The sequence below is a fragment of the Maniola jurtina genome, chromosome 14 (assembly GCF_905333055.1).
Source record: "Maniola jurtina chromosome 14, ilManJurt1.1, whole genome shotgun sequence".
Lineage (NCBI taxonomy): Eukaryota > Metazoa > Arthropoda > Insecta > Lepidoptera > Nymphalidae > Maniola > Maniola jurtina.
The window spans coordinates 10458858-10471198 of record NC_060042.1 but is presented as its reverse complement, the minus strand read 5'-3'; the positions used below and the strand labels follow the sequence as shown (position 1 = coordinate 10471198).

Sequence of the window (12341 nt, the reverse complement as noted above, 5' to 3'; positions counted from 1 at the left end):
ATCGTTCCTCCTGTGTTGGGGATAATAGGTACCTACGTAGAGAATTTTTCAGCGTTTATAATATAACGAAGATCTGGCACGCGCTGGTTCTTAGTCCATAAATTACTGTCGTAAGTGTAACTATAATATATTGTTGACTGGAAGCTCACGATAGTTAAATATGTAGATAGATAGGTAATCTTAGTAATAATCGTTGTTTCAAAGATAAATAGACAGCAAGGGTCTACCTTCTGCCATATTATTTGCTAATTAGTTAAACTTTATTGCGGGCAAACATTGGTATCAGTCTCGTAAATACAATAAATCTGATTCATAAGTAAATAAAAAATGACTCATTCACTGATTGGCTTATCATCGCTCCGCTCTTGGAGCTAGAAAACAAAAAAATTGGGCAGAGATTCCCTATAATAAATATAACGTGGACAAGGATTTAGACCGGATTTTTCGAAATTTCCACTGAATAAGGTAAATAAGGAGTAGTGGTAGAAGTACTGTCGCTATAATGCAACGAAAACAGTAACATAATATTATTATCCATAGAATTCATAGAAACAAGTAGAAAAATAATTGTGCTAGGGTACAAAGGTGGCCTTATACTTAGAAATACAAGAGGTTGATGCAGAAAGCAGTAGAGTATTCAGACATAATATAGTAATTACATAGTAATTACTAATTACACATAGGTATTATGTTCATATATGTATATACTGTAATATATTAGGTACCTATCCCAATAGTCCATTTTATTTTTATTAACGTTCAAAGTTTAATAGTAACCGTAAAGTAGGTAACCTAATAACCCAACCCAAATAAAAATCCCATTAGTTCACCGGTTGAACTAATCAGTTGAAGTAGTGGGAACGAGCGAATATTCTTTCCACCTATTTTACTACTTTCCTTTTTATTTTTCCTGGTTTCCCACGCGTGAATAATTTGACATGCAGATTGTCAAATTAAGCCAATTTAGAATATTTGGTAGTTGAATGCCTAGGTTGACAGTAATTGCAGTGAGAATTGCCTTTGAAGTAGATAAATCAAATTAGAATTCAACTCTGATACCTATTAACAGGGCTCTCTCCGTCACTCGTTTCATACAATCGTAGTTCCAATTTCATTTGAATATTAAGCAACCAAAGTCCATGAAATTTTGCAGACATATTCTAGAAACTAATATCTGTGTCTGTGGTGTTTTAGATTTTTCTTAAAATATGTAGTTTTTAAATTACAGGGGCTCAAAGATTTGTATGAAATTTTTTAAGACCGCGTAACTTTGAAACCGAATATTTTAACAGAAATCTGGAAAACCACAGACATAGATATTAGTTTCTAGAATATGTCTACAAAATTTCATGGACCTTGGTTGCTTAATATTCAAATGAAATTGGAACTACGATTGTATGAAACGAGTGACGGAGAGAGCCCTCTTATAAAATATTATGTATCCAACTTTATTATTTTACATTTGTGAATTTTTATAATACCTACCATATACATCTTCGTCCGTATAAGTATTATGAAAACGAGATATGTTCGTTACCTTTTCAACCGATCCTAATAAAATTAATACAGACGTATTAATTAATTAGGTCAGAATTAGGTCTTGCATTCAGGAGACGGATACAGCGGAGATAAAATATTTTATAAGAAATGATTTAAGCCCGATTCACACCCATTGCGTATGCAGCACGTACACGTAACACGTGCGTAGTGACGCGCGTGAATCCGTAGACATAACTGCACGCATTACGTCCACGCGAACGTTCACGGCAAGCGGTATGCCATGTCTCATACAGTTCCATACATTACAACGCAATGGTACGCGCTACGTCTACGCTTACGTAGCCTGTGTGAACGAGCTCTTAAAATACGAATAAAACTCACGAACTCGCTTGTAACGGCTGCGATCTTTAGCATCCCTTGATATCTTTTATTATAATACCTATCGGAAACAAAAACATACTACGTCCAACTCCAGGACGATATTATTGCCTAAGTATATCAAGCACGGATACAACATCATATTATATTGGTTCAACATCAGTTCAGAGCTTGCACCGTTGAAAGATATTTTCGCGAATAGAGAAATTTATTTGGGTATTTTATATTAACGGGTAGGTACATACCTACTTACCTACCACGATTAATTAGGTGTTTTTAACTGCCGATATTTGGACTCAGTTGCATGAGTCGTGGTCTGAGAATGCACCACTATAGGTCATCCACATATATGGTCTTCAACCATTCCCTGAGAATGTACCACTATAGGTCATCCAGGTCATCCACCATTCTCATCCACTCACATCCCGCCATAGCTTCAGCGGGCTCTAAATCATCCTGTACGCATTGCTGGAACTTACGCGATCTCCACTCTAGAACAGTCGGTTGCAAAACAGAATGGCTCCAGATATCATCGGTTTTGCAACAGACATAGCTTGCTCATTGTCACTTCAATTCGCTAATCCGCTAATATTATAAACACGAAAGCTTGTATGTATGGATGTATGGATGTTTGTTACTCTTTCACGCAACAACTACTTGACGGATTTGGCTGTTGGAGTGGAGATAGATTATAACCTGGATTAACATACAGGCTACTTTTTATCCCGGAAAATTAGTGAGTTCCTTCGGGATTAGTCCACGGGTCGGGGGCATCAGCTAATTAAGTATTACTTTACCATCCTCAATAAAGCTACTATAAATTCCACTGTTAATAAAGGTCGGTCCTCATTAAACATTTTATTTATTCATATAATTTATGCGATCAAGAGTCGGCGCCTGTGGATACGCCCATCTGCTATATTCCCCCGGGAGCCACTTAATTGACCGGGATAAATATATCCCGTTTCCGTCTCCTTTAAACTTGCTGCATGGATACCAAGTATCCTTAGATTATTCCTTTTTTATTAGCGCTTCCCCACGGTTTCAGTTAATATAATATAATTAGTGATGCAGTCAGCCAATTTTCTCACTGAGATTCCCAAATAAAACTCTTACTGAACTAATCAAATATTTTTTAAGAAACTTAGCGCTAATCTTTTGGTACCCAAGCATATGCTAAACATAATTTATCACTTAGATGGTCAATTCTATTTTGGTTTATTCATAATAGGCTAAGATGAATTGCTACATAGCTCATCTTGGTTTTAGACCATGAATAAAATCTCCCACCAGAACTACCTGATCTTATTTCATATAATGTATAGATGATGCCCGCAGCTTCGCCCGCGTGGATTGGTCAGATCCCCTGCAGCATCAGGATTGAGGAGTTGGAATTCAAATTTTTTTGGAACAATGTCGCAACGTTCCTTTAACGATGAAAAAAATTACGCAAATCGGATTAGAAATCTCGGAGATATCAGTGTACATAGATAGAAAAATACAACTCCTCCATTTTTTTAAATCGGTTAAAAAAGTAGCATATGTTGCTCCTTGGTTAATCCTCTAATTTTCTGTGAAAGTCCCATCAAAATAAGTTTAGCCATTCAGAAGATTAGCCCGTTCAAACGGACAGACGCTTCAATTTTATTTATTAGTATAGATATTCATATTATAAGTATTGTTATCGTTACACCAAGAAAGGTAGTTGAAACATCAAAGTAAGAGCTTATGGCAAAATCATGAATGAAAACTGGTTGACCTGTACTTTACACCTATAAAACCATTCGATCGGCGTCTGTAATCTTGTATGTTCACCGTATGTAGGTAACGTGCACCACGAAACATGGGAAAGCACCCCTAGCACAAGTTACAGTCTTGTCCACTTAAGACTAGCGGAGATTTCAGACAAGACAGTCGCTAAACGTAACATCTCCAAACAGTAACAAGCGTAAATTAAAAATTTATAACACCCCCGACAAGCGAAGGTTACAGTAAAAACTAGAAAAGAGCTGATAACTTTCAAACGGCTGAACCGATTTTCTTGGATTATAGCTAAGAACACTCCCGATCAAGTTAAAACAAAAAAAAAACAAAATTAAAATCGGTTCATTAGTGTAGGAGCTACGATGCCACAGACAAATACACACGTCCAACTTATAACACTCCTCTTTTTTGGTCGGGGGTTAATAAATAATGTCTATTATTTTAACTAGTGTTAGAAGGGAGAATTGCAGCAAAAGAGATCAAGGTCGCCAAAGACGCAAATGGTTGGACGATATTATTGGGTGGACGGGTCTTAGTTACCCGAAGTTAAAAGTGAGGGCTTTAGATATAGAAGCTTTTCGGATGATGATCGCCAAACTTCGTTTCGACTATCGAAGAATGCACGCGATGAAGATTATTATTATTTTTAAGATTATTTTATTGTTTGTTTTGGTGAACATTGAAGCATATTTCATTAATTTTTATATCTGATTTACAGTCCAATAACTGTCCTTAGATTATTCTATGAACGCTATGATTTTGTCACCTAGTTGTAAATTACTTATTACTTATACTATAATAACTAATTAATAATAACTAATTGTAAAGTTCTTAGTGAATTTCAATGCGGTTTTAAATAATTACATACCAAACGATTAACATTATATTTATACACAACACGTAGCACGTCACGTTAACTTTAGAGAGTTACATAGGCTACTAAGCTTGCCCTGTGATCCGTTAGTCTACACCGCCCCAAGTATTCGGTAAGTAGGTAAAGTGTTAAAGTACTCACGCTTCGCGCTGCAGTTTATCGCCCAATCTGAAACAGATAACAACACTTAACAATAGCCTTTTAACTGCAAACCAAATCATTTTGGGGCAGGGAATGGGAGCGCCCGTTTTAAGTTAATTTACATATCTAATGGTGGTTAATTAAATTGTTAGTTAACGTTATGAATTTTGGAGAATCATTACGTTGTTTCAAAAGTTTGCCCATCACGTCTGTTTGTCTGAAAGAACTATCTAAGTAAGTTCGCAAACACACACAAATCATAAAAAGTGCTGCATGGATTTCAAAAGGTCTTTTATCTCACTGAGATAAACTTTTCCACGTTTCTGCTGATTTTTTTCTTTTTAGAAGCATTTCCTTTCAAAAGGGAGAATTTCTAAACTTAGACTAAATCGTACTATTGTCGTCTACTGGTGAGATCAATCAATAGCAATAGTACAAATTTATTATTGCAATACGCCAATCATTCAAAATAAAATTGCATTTCACGGTTTAGTTCGTAACTGAAATTCTACTTTTCCTGGCGCAGACATTGTAGAAAATATTATCCAAATAAAAGAAAACAATATTCCGAGAAAGCCTAGAATCGAAAGTTAATTACATTAAAAAAAAGTCCTAAGTTCCGTTTTTGAATTCACGACAACGATACGATATCGACAGGGATAGATGGCATGGCTGTAAATGAAATTGAAACACTGATTTTTTTTTAGACTAGCGCTCATAATTATGAATAGTTCAAGCCCAATACATATATCAATATATATATCTTCATTAAAAATTCAGATTCAAAATAAAGGATAAGTAAGTCTCTTTTCTGCTAGTCCTTACTGGGGAGCATAACATTTTGAACTAGCCATCAATAACTAGATAACTGGATGGAACTTTGATGATTTACTTATATAAGTCGTTAATAATAACAATGTAGTATGCTATGTAAAGTTTATTTTGAGTTATGGTTTCTTTAATTGTAAAATAAAAATACAGGTCAATATCGTCACAAGTAAAAAGTCTTTCCGTTCTTATTTTGTCGCGTAATGTAAAGAAAATCAGTAAATTGGAAGCGCACCGCAATTACTAGCAACACTTGATGCGTATCCAATATTATAGGGCAACATTGAATGACGCCTCGAGTCTAGAATTACTTCGCACTGTGCGGTCTGCAACTCTACGTTTTCCACAGTTAATTTTTTTTCTACAGGTGTCCTGACAATGTACGAGTAGCTAAAGGTTTTTTTTTATCGCTGGGGAATGCATTTACGCATCCCTCCCTGGAAGCCAGCCAGCTAGCCGTAGACCAACCAGCCAGCCAGCCAGCTGAGGGAGGGTATGTGGGACTCACCGGCCGAGAGCCGACCGGAATACCCACTCAACCCCAGCGGCGCCCTTGCGCGTCGCCTGGTGACTAGGTCACGGGGATACTGAAGCAATCAACCGCGACCCACCGCAATTACTAGCAACACTTGATGCGTATCCAATATTATAGGGCAACATTGAAATGACGCCTCGAGTCTAGAATTACTTCGCACTGTGCGGTCTGCAACTCTACGTTTTCCACAGTTATTTTTTTTTCTACAGGTGTCCTGACAATGTACGAGTAGCTAAAGGTTTTTTTTTTATCGCTGGGGAATGCATTTACGCATCCCTCCCTGGAAGCCAGCCAGCTAGCCGTAGACCAACCAGCCAGACAGCCAGCTGAGGGAGGGTATGTGGGACTCACCGGCCGAGAGCCGACCGGAATACCCACTCAACCCCAGCGGCGCCCTTGCGCGTCGCCTGGTGACTGGGTCACGGGGACATCGAAGCAATCAACCGCGACCCAGCCAGCGACATCGGACGAGGCCGATCCTCCTCCGGGGACTCACTCGCGAGGTCCCCTAACTCCACGTCTGAGGCGCACGCACCAATGAAGTGCGCCTCCCGACCCGGGGACTCAACGGGCGACAACAGACCAATCACCCGGAGTCCCCTGCCAAGCAAATTTGAAGCGCACCGCAATTACTAGCAACACTTGATGCGTATCCAATATTATAGGGCAACATTGAAATGACGCCTCGAGTCTAGAATTACTTCGCACTGTGCGGTCTGCAAATTCACGTTTTCCACGGTTAATTTTTTTTCTACAGGTGTCCTGACAATGTACGAGTAGCTAGAGGTACTGTAACTACCAAATTAAGTCCAGTTTTTTCAGATCAGTCCGGTTGTAGAAATAAATTCAGATTTTATTGCATTTGAAAGATTCTAAAAAAGTACGTTATAATTATTACTATACTCGATCCACGGAAAGAAGTTAGTTAACCACGTGTTGCGTTCTCTCTGTTACGTTATCCCATACAAAAAACAGAGAGAAAATCTCAGTGGATGTAAACCATTTTGAGTCACCAACCAATCACAAACTAAACTAAGTATGTTCTCGAATTGAATTTCGAATGTTTTTTGGAAACATTATCGAATTGAATTTCGACTGTTTTTTGAAAACATATTTGAGATTGCTATGTGACTCAAAATGGTTAAGAGGGCTCTCTCCGTCACTCGCTTCATACAATCGTAGTTCTAATTTCATTCGAATATTAAGCAACCAAAGTCCATGAAATTTTGCAGACATATTCTAGAAACTAATATCTATGTCTGTGGTTTTCCACATTTCTGTTAAAATATTCGGTTTCAAAGTTACGCGGTCTTAAATATTTTCATACAAATCTTTGAGCCCCTGTAATTTTAAAACTACATATTTTTAGAAAAATCTAAAACACCACAGACACAGATATTAGTTTCTAGAATATGTCTGCAAAATTTCATGGACTTTGGTTGCTTAATATTCAAATGAAATTGGAACTACGATTGTATGAAACGAGTAACGGAGAGAGCCCTGTTAACGCCTCCTGAGATATTTGTCTCTGTCATTCGATGGGATTACGTGACGAAGAGGGCGCTATACTAACTCCTTTCCGTGGACAGAGTATACAAAAGTGACACGTTGTGACCGCTATTACAAAATGTTCTTTTTTTGTACCATCAACGAGGTTCTCTTATTCCCATTAACACGTTGCGTAACAATGTCAGCAGCGCTATCTCCCAAACACTATCAATTACTTTAATAACTAAATTGACTCAATAGAAAAAATGATAAACCAATCATCAGCCACATAATACGACACGTCACGTTACGTCCAACGGCGCGGCGGTAAGTCGTTTTTTATTTACGTAATAAAGAAAATGAAATTGATCGTGAAATTGCTAAGAGTAGTAAATAGTATGCAACAAGATTTTAATGCTGTTTTAATGATTGCACTTGAAGACATTTATTAAACATCTAGAAGTCAATATTATAAAGCTATTAGATAGACATAAAATATATCCTTATAGAGTCATAAAAATAATAATTTTATGTTTCTTTCATTTATCACTTGGTTGTATTTTTTTTAAATAGGAACGGACTTATTTATAACTTAATTTACATTAAAATTTGAATATATTTAATTAAATAAAATCTAGCAATGTTATTAATGCGAAAGTTATCCTCTATTCACGCTACAACAGAGCAACGTATCTGTGTGATTTTTGCATGAATATTATTAAAAATCTGATGAGTGGCGCTACTTTTTATCCAGGTAAACCAAACAGTTTCCACGGAATTTTTATCAATCTTCATGATTTAAATCTACGTGGATGAAGCCCTGGGCATCATCCAGGAATTAAATAAATTAAAAAAAAAATTTTAGTTAATACCGATCTCACATGCTCCTTCCATCCTTTAAAGCTAAGCTGAATCTTTATGCAAAAAAGCTTTGCATTAATAACGTCTCCGTCTTTTACGCTGATTGTATTAAGTATAGGTATTATAAGCAGTAGAATGTGTATGAACCGGCAAATGCACCATTTACACACACGATTTCATTACACGAATGAGTATGAAGATAAATCTTTGAAGTCACAGGAAGTTATCAACATAAAATAAGTTGCATTAATCATACGCAAGGAGCTACAATTTCTAGGGTTAAAAATAGCGAGCGGTCTCATGAAAAACTGTTTACAACGCATCTGAGTGATGTGTCCGGTGGATCTCTTCAGTGAAAGTACTCTCACGGTACTGTTCATTCTGATTTAGTGGCATGCTGCAATATGAGAGTTACTTCAGTGAGTGAAGTCGGAATAGTATAAATAAATAATGTAATAAGTTACATTATATTAAAGTCCTAAAGCTGAGTTAAGGCTTTCACCCTCGACAATTAGTTATAAGTTCAAATATTTAATCATTTTTCATCTTAACAGGGCTCTCCCCGTCACTCGTTTCCACTCGTTTCATACAATCGTAGTTCCAATTTCATTTGAATAATAAGCAACCAAAGTCCATGAAATTTTGCAGACATATTCTAGAAACTAATATCTGTGTCTGTGGTGTTTTAGATTTTTCTAAAAATATGTAGTTTTAAAATTACAGGGGCTCAAAGATTTGTATGAAAATTTTTAGACCGCGTAACATCGAAACCGAGTATTTTAACAGAAATCTGGAAAACCACAGACATAGATATTAGTTTCTAGAATATGTCTGCATATTCAAATGCATATTCATATATATTCAAATGAAATTGGAACTACGATTGTATGAAACGAGTGGAAACGAGTGACGGAGAGAGCCCTCTTAAAAGGCCTGTGAAAGTCCGAAAATTAAATCGCTCACAAGACACATTTTGGTATTTTTATCTCATTTTTGATTTGATCACTGAGAGAAACTCCAAAATAGCTCTAAGAAAAATAGAATAGACTAAGAAGAACATAGAAGAAATAAGAAATGCAATCCCGCATAATTTTTCATTCGGAATGACGCGTCTTGTATTAAAAAAAACGCAGTACTACATATAGATTGTTGGGTCTAAATGTAAAAAAACTAAAAATTCCATACAATACATTTTATGCATCTTATAAGAAATTATATTACCTATATAATACATACATAACAGACATAAGGAAATAAATATCAATGTTTAGTTTTGCACACGCATTGAGTAAATCATACTGCACTTCAAATTAAGTAATTAACAGGTTACGGTTTTAATTAATAATAATTAATTACTAATGCGGAAACTATAGGTCACGTTAGCTATAAAATATAACTTTTGTGCACGGATTCAACGTAAATGCATAAATTGGGAGCGTTTAATACAACATCTTACATTGTAGATAAAGGGTGCATGCTACGATTAATTTGGTATTTTTAACCCCCGACCCAAAAAGAGGGGTGTTATAAGTTTGACGTGTGTATCTGTCTGTGGCATCGTAGCTCCTAAACTAACCAACCGATTTAAATTTAGTTTTTTTGTCTGAAAGGTGGCTTGATCGAGAGTGTTCTTAGCTATAATCCAAGAAAATTGGTTCAGCCGTTTGAAAGTTATCAGCTCTTTTCTAGTTACTGTAACCTTCACTTGTCGGGGGTGTTATAAATTTTTAATTTACACTTGTAACTGCTGATATTTAGACTTGCACAAGTCGTGATCACGACGGCACGGGTTATGAAAATGATACTATATTATTTATTTTCATATTCCTAATACCTAGGTATTCTTCTCGCAAAAAAGGTAGAAACTTCAGGAAGTTGCAAGCACATCCAATGCCAAATTGTATGCATTGTAAATCCATTGTCAATGTTGAAGATTCGTAACGGCATTGTATTTCGTTTGTTGTAAATTGGTTTTACTATATTTCCTCCCTGCGACCACATTAAAAACTAAGCAATTGCATCATAAAGTATCTAGGTACATACAAAGTAATATTAGTACGTATTAGGTACGTATTAGGTTCAAATCAAATATTAGTATCAGTGTGAGTTTGTACGTAGCACTAAATCCTCATAATAGTTGTTTAGTTCCCATTTTGACTTATGACATTGTTGAGTTTCATTTTAAGAGGGGTCTCTCCGTCACTCGCTTGATACAAACGTAGTTCCAATTTCATTTGAATATTAAGCAACCATAGTCCATGAAATTTTGCAGACATATTCTAGAAACTAATATCTAATTCTGTGGTTTTAAAGATTTCTGTTAAAATATTCGGTTTCAAAGTTACGCGGTCTTATAAATTTACATACAAATCTTTGAGCCCCTGTAATTTTAAAACTAGGTACATATTTTTAGAAAAATCTAAAATACCACAGACACAGATATTAGTTTCTAGAATATGTCTGCAAAATTTCATGGACTATGGTTGCTTAATATTCAAATGAAATTGGAACTACGATTGTATGAAGCGAGTGACGGAGAGATCCCTGTTAACAAGAAACTAAAACATACGGGACTTATGTGCCCGTCTGTAGAATTTAAACGACATGAGCCATTTACAGTGATACGATATTATGTAAATAAGGTGCAGGGTTATCGGTTTCAGAGACAAAAATTTGGTTACGATATCGTATCATCCATCGTAATATCCATCTACTGCTATCATCAACTAGGTATATCATCAACCCATAGGTAAAAATATTTATGAAATTTTATATTTCTTACTTTTTACAAAAATTTGCCTATTTATTATCCCAATGATTAATACAATGCAAAGAGAAAAGGAAAACGCAACGAATAGAAAATTCCTAAACAAAGTAGGTAGGTATATCTATAACATATTGATGGTTCGAAGCTCCATAATAATATGCAATATCTCTGAGTTCTCTTTATGAAAGGAAGTCACCTAACACTGACATAATGGGCTATTAAAAGAACATTAAAATGGAAATGTACTATTCAAAGTATGAATAGTTGATAGCTGGTAGCCCTGCCTTGGTCAGACGAGTTGACCTGCCGTATAACTTGTAACGGCTTGCTTTAATGAGTATGCAATCATGGTTAAAGACAAAGATGAGTTATGCGTGCATGCATACCACGCGCTTACCTACTCGTAAACATTTGGACGTATTAGGTATGACGTGAGCCTTTAGCTAAATGTTCAGCGACCAGCTGCGCGGTTAATGGGTTAAATAGTGTTATTTGCTAAGTATTTACACTAAGCAGTAGTGAACTCTTTAACGAAAGATACCTTGCATCCCGAGGATAGATAAAGGCTACTATTGTCCCGAATCATAGAGTCTAAACGGGATTTACAAAAAAAATCTAATTCCACATAAACCAAGTAACGGGCATCATCAAAGTATTGGTATAAAGAAGGCTTGAATCCCCTATACGGATAGGCTACTTTTATCCCTGAAAATCGAAGAGATACCTTGGGAGTTCCCTAAATCAAAACGGATGAAGACGCGGGATTAATGTAGAGTCGTGTGTAGATAAGTTACATTATTATCTATGCAAGGTATAATACAATATTATGAAAATAATTTTTACATTTTAGTACTTAGTAAACGAACATATCTTCGAATAAAATAAATTGACACTTAATAGCTAGGTATGTATATAAATTCGCCTTGGATTGAGAAAGTTACACAAACGAAAAATGCCAAATTATTTCTACAACTATTATTCTCCTTACATGCAATAGTGTAACAAGCATATTATTAATAGCTCCAAGTCCTAAACCCGTGTCGATGCCGCCATTAAAAAATGTTCTAGCGAGTATAGCCTGGAGGCTCTATTACCCACAACTACATGGACACGCAGTTTTTAGAGACAACCTAGAAGGGATAGGCTACATTATTTTTAACTAGCTGATGCCCGCAGCTTCGCCCGCGTGGATTGGTCAGATCCCC

General features: G+C 36.0%; 1 protein-coding gene across 2 annotated transcripts in view; it reads right to left on the bottom strand.

The window, feature by feature from the left end:
* LOC123872130 (WW domain-binding protein 11) overlaps window positions 1–12341 on the bottom strand; it is a 136440-nt gene that overhangs the window by 82264 nt on the left and 41835 nt on the right. For both annotated transcript variants that reach the window (XM_045916284.1, XM_045916283.1), the window contains exon 2: window positions 4658–4684. The gene's annotated coding sequence lies outside the window, so the exon portion shown is untranslated. The remainder of the gene's footprint in view (window positions 1–4657; window positions 4685–12341) is intronic.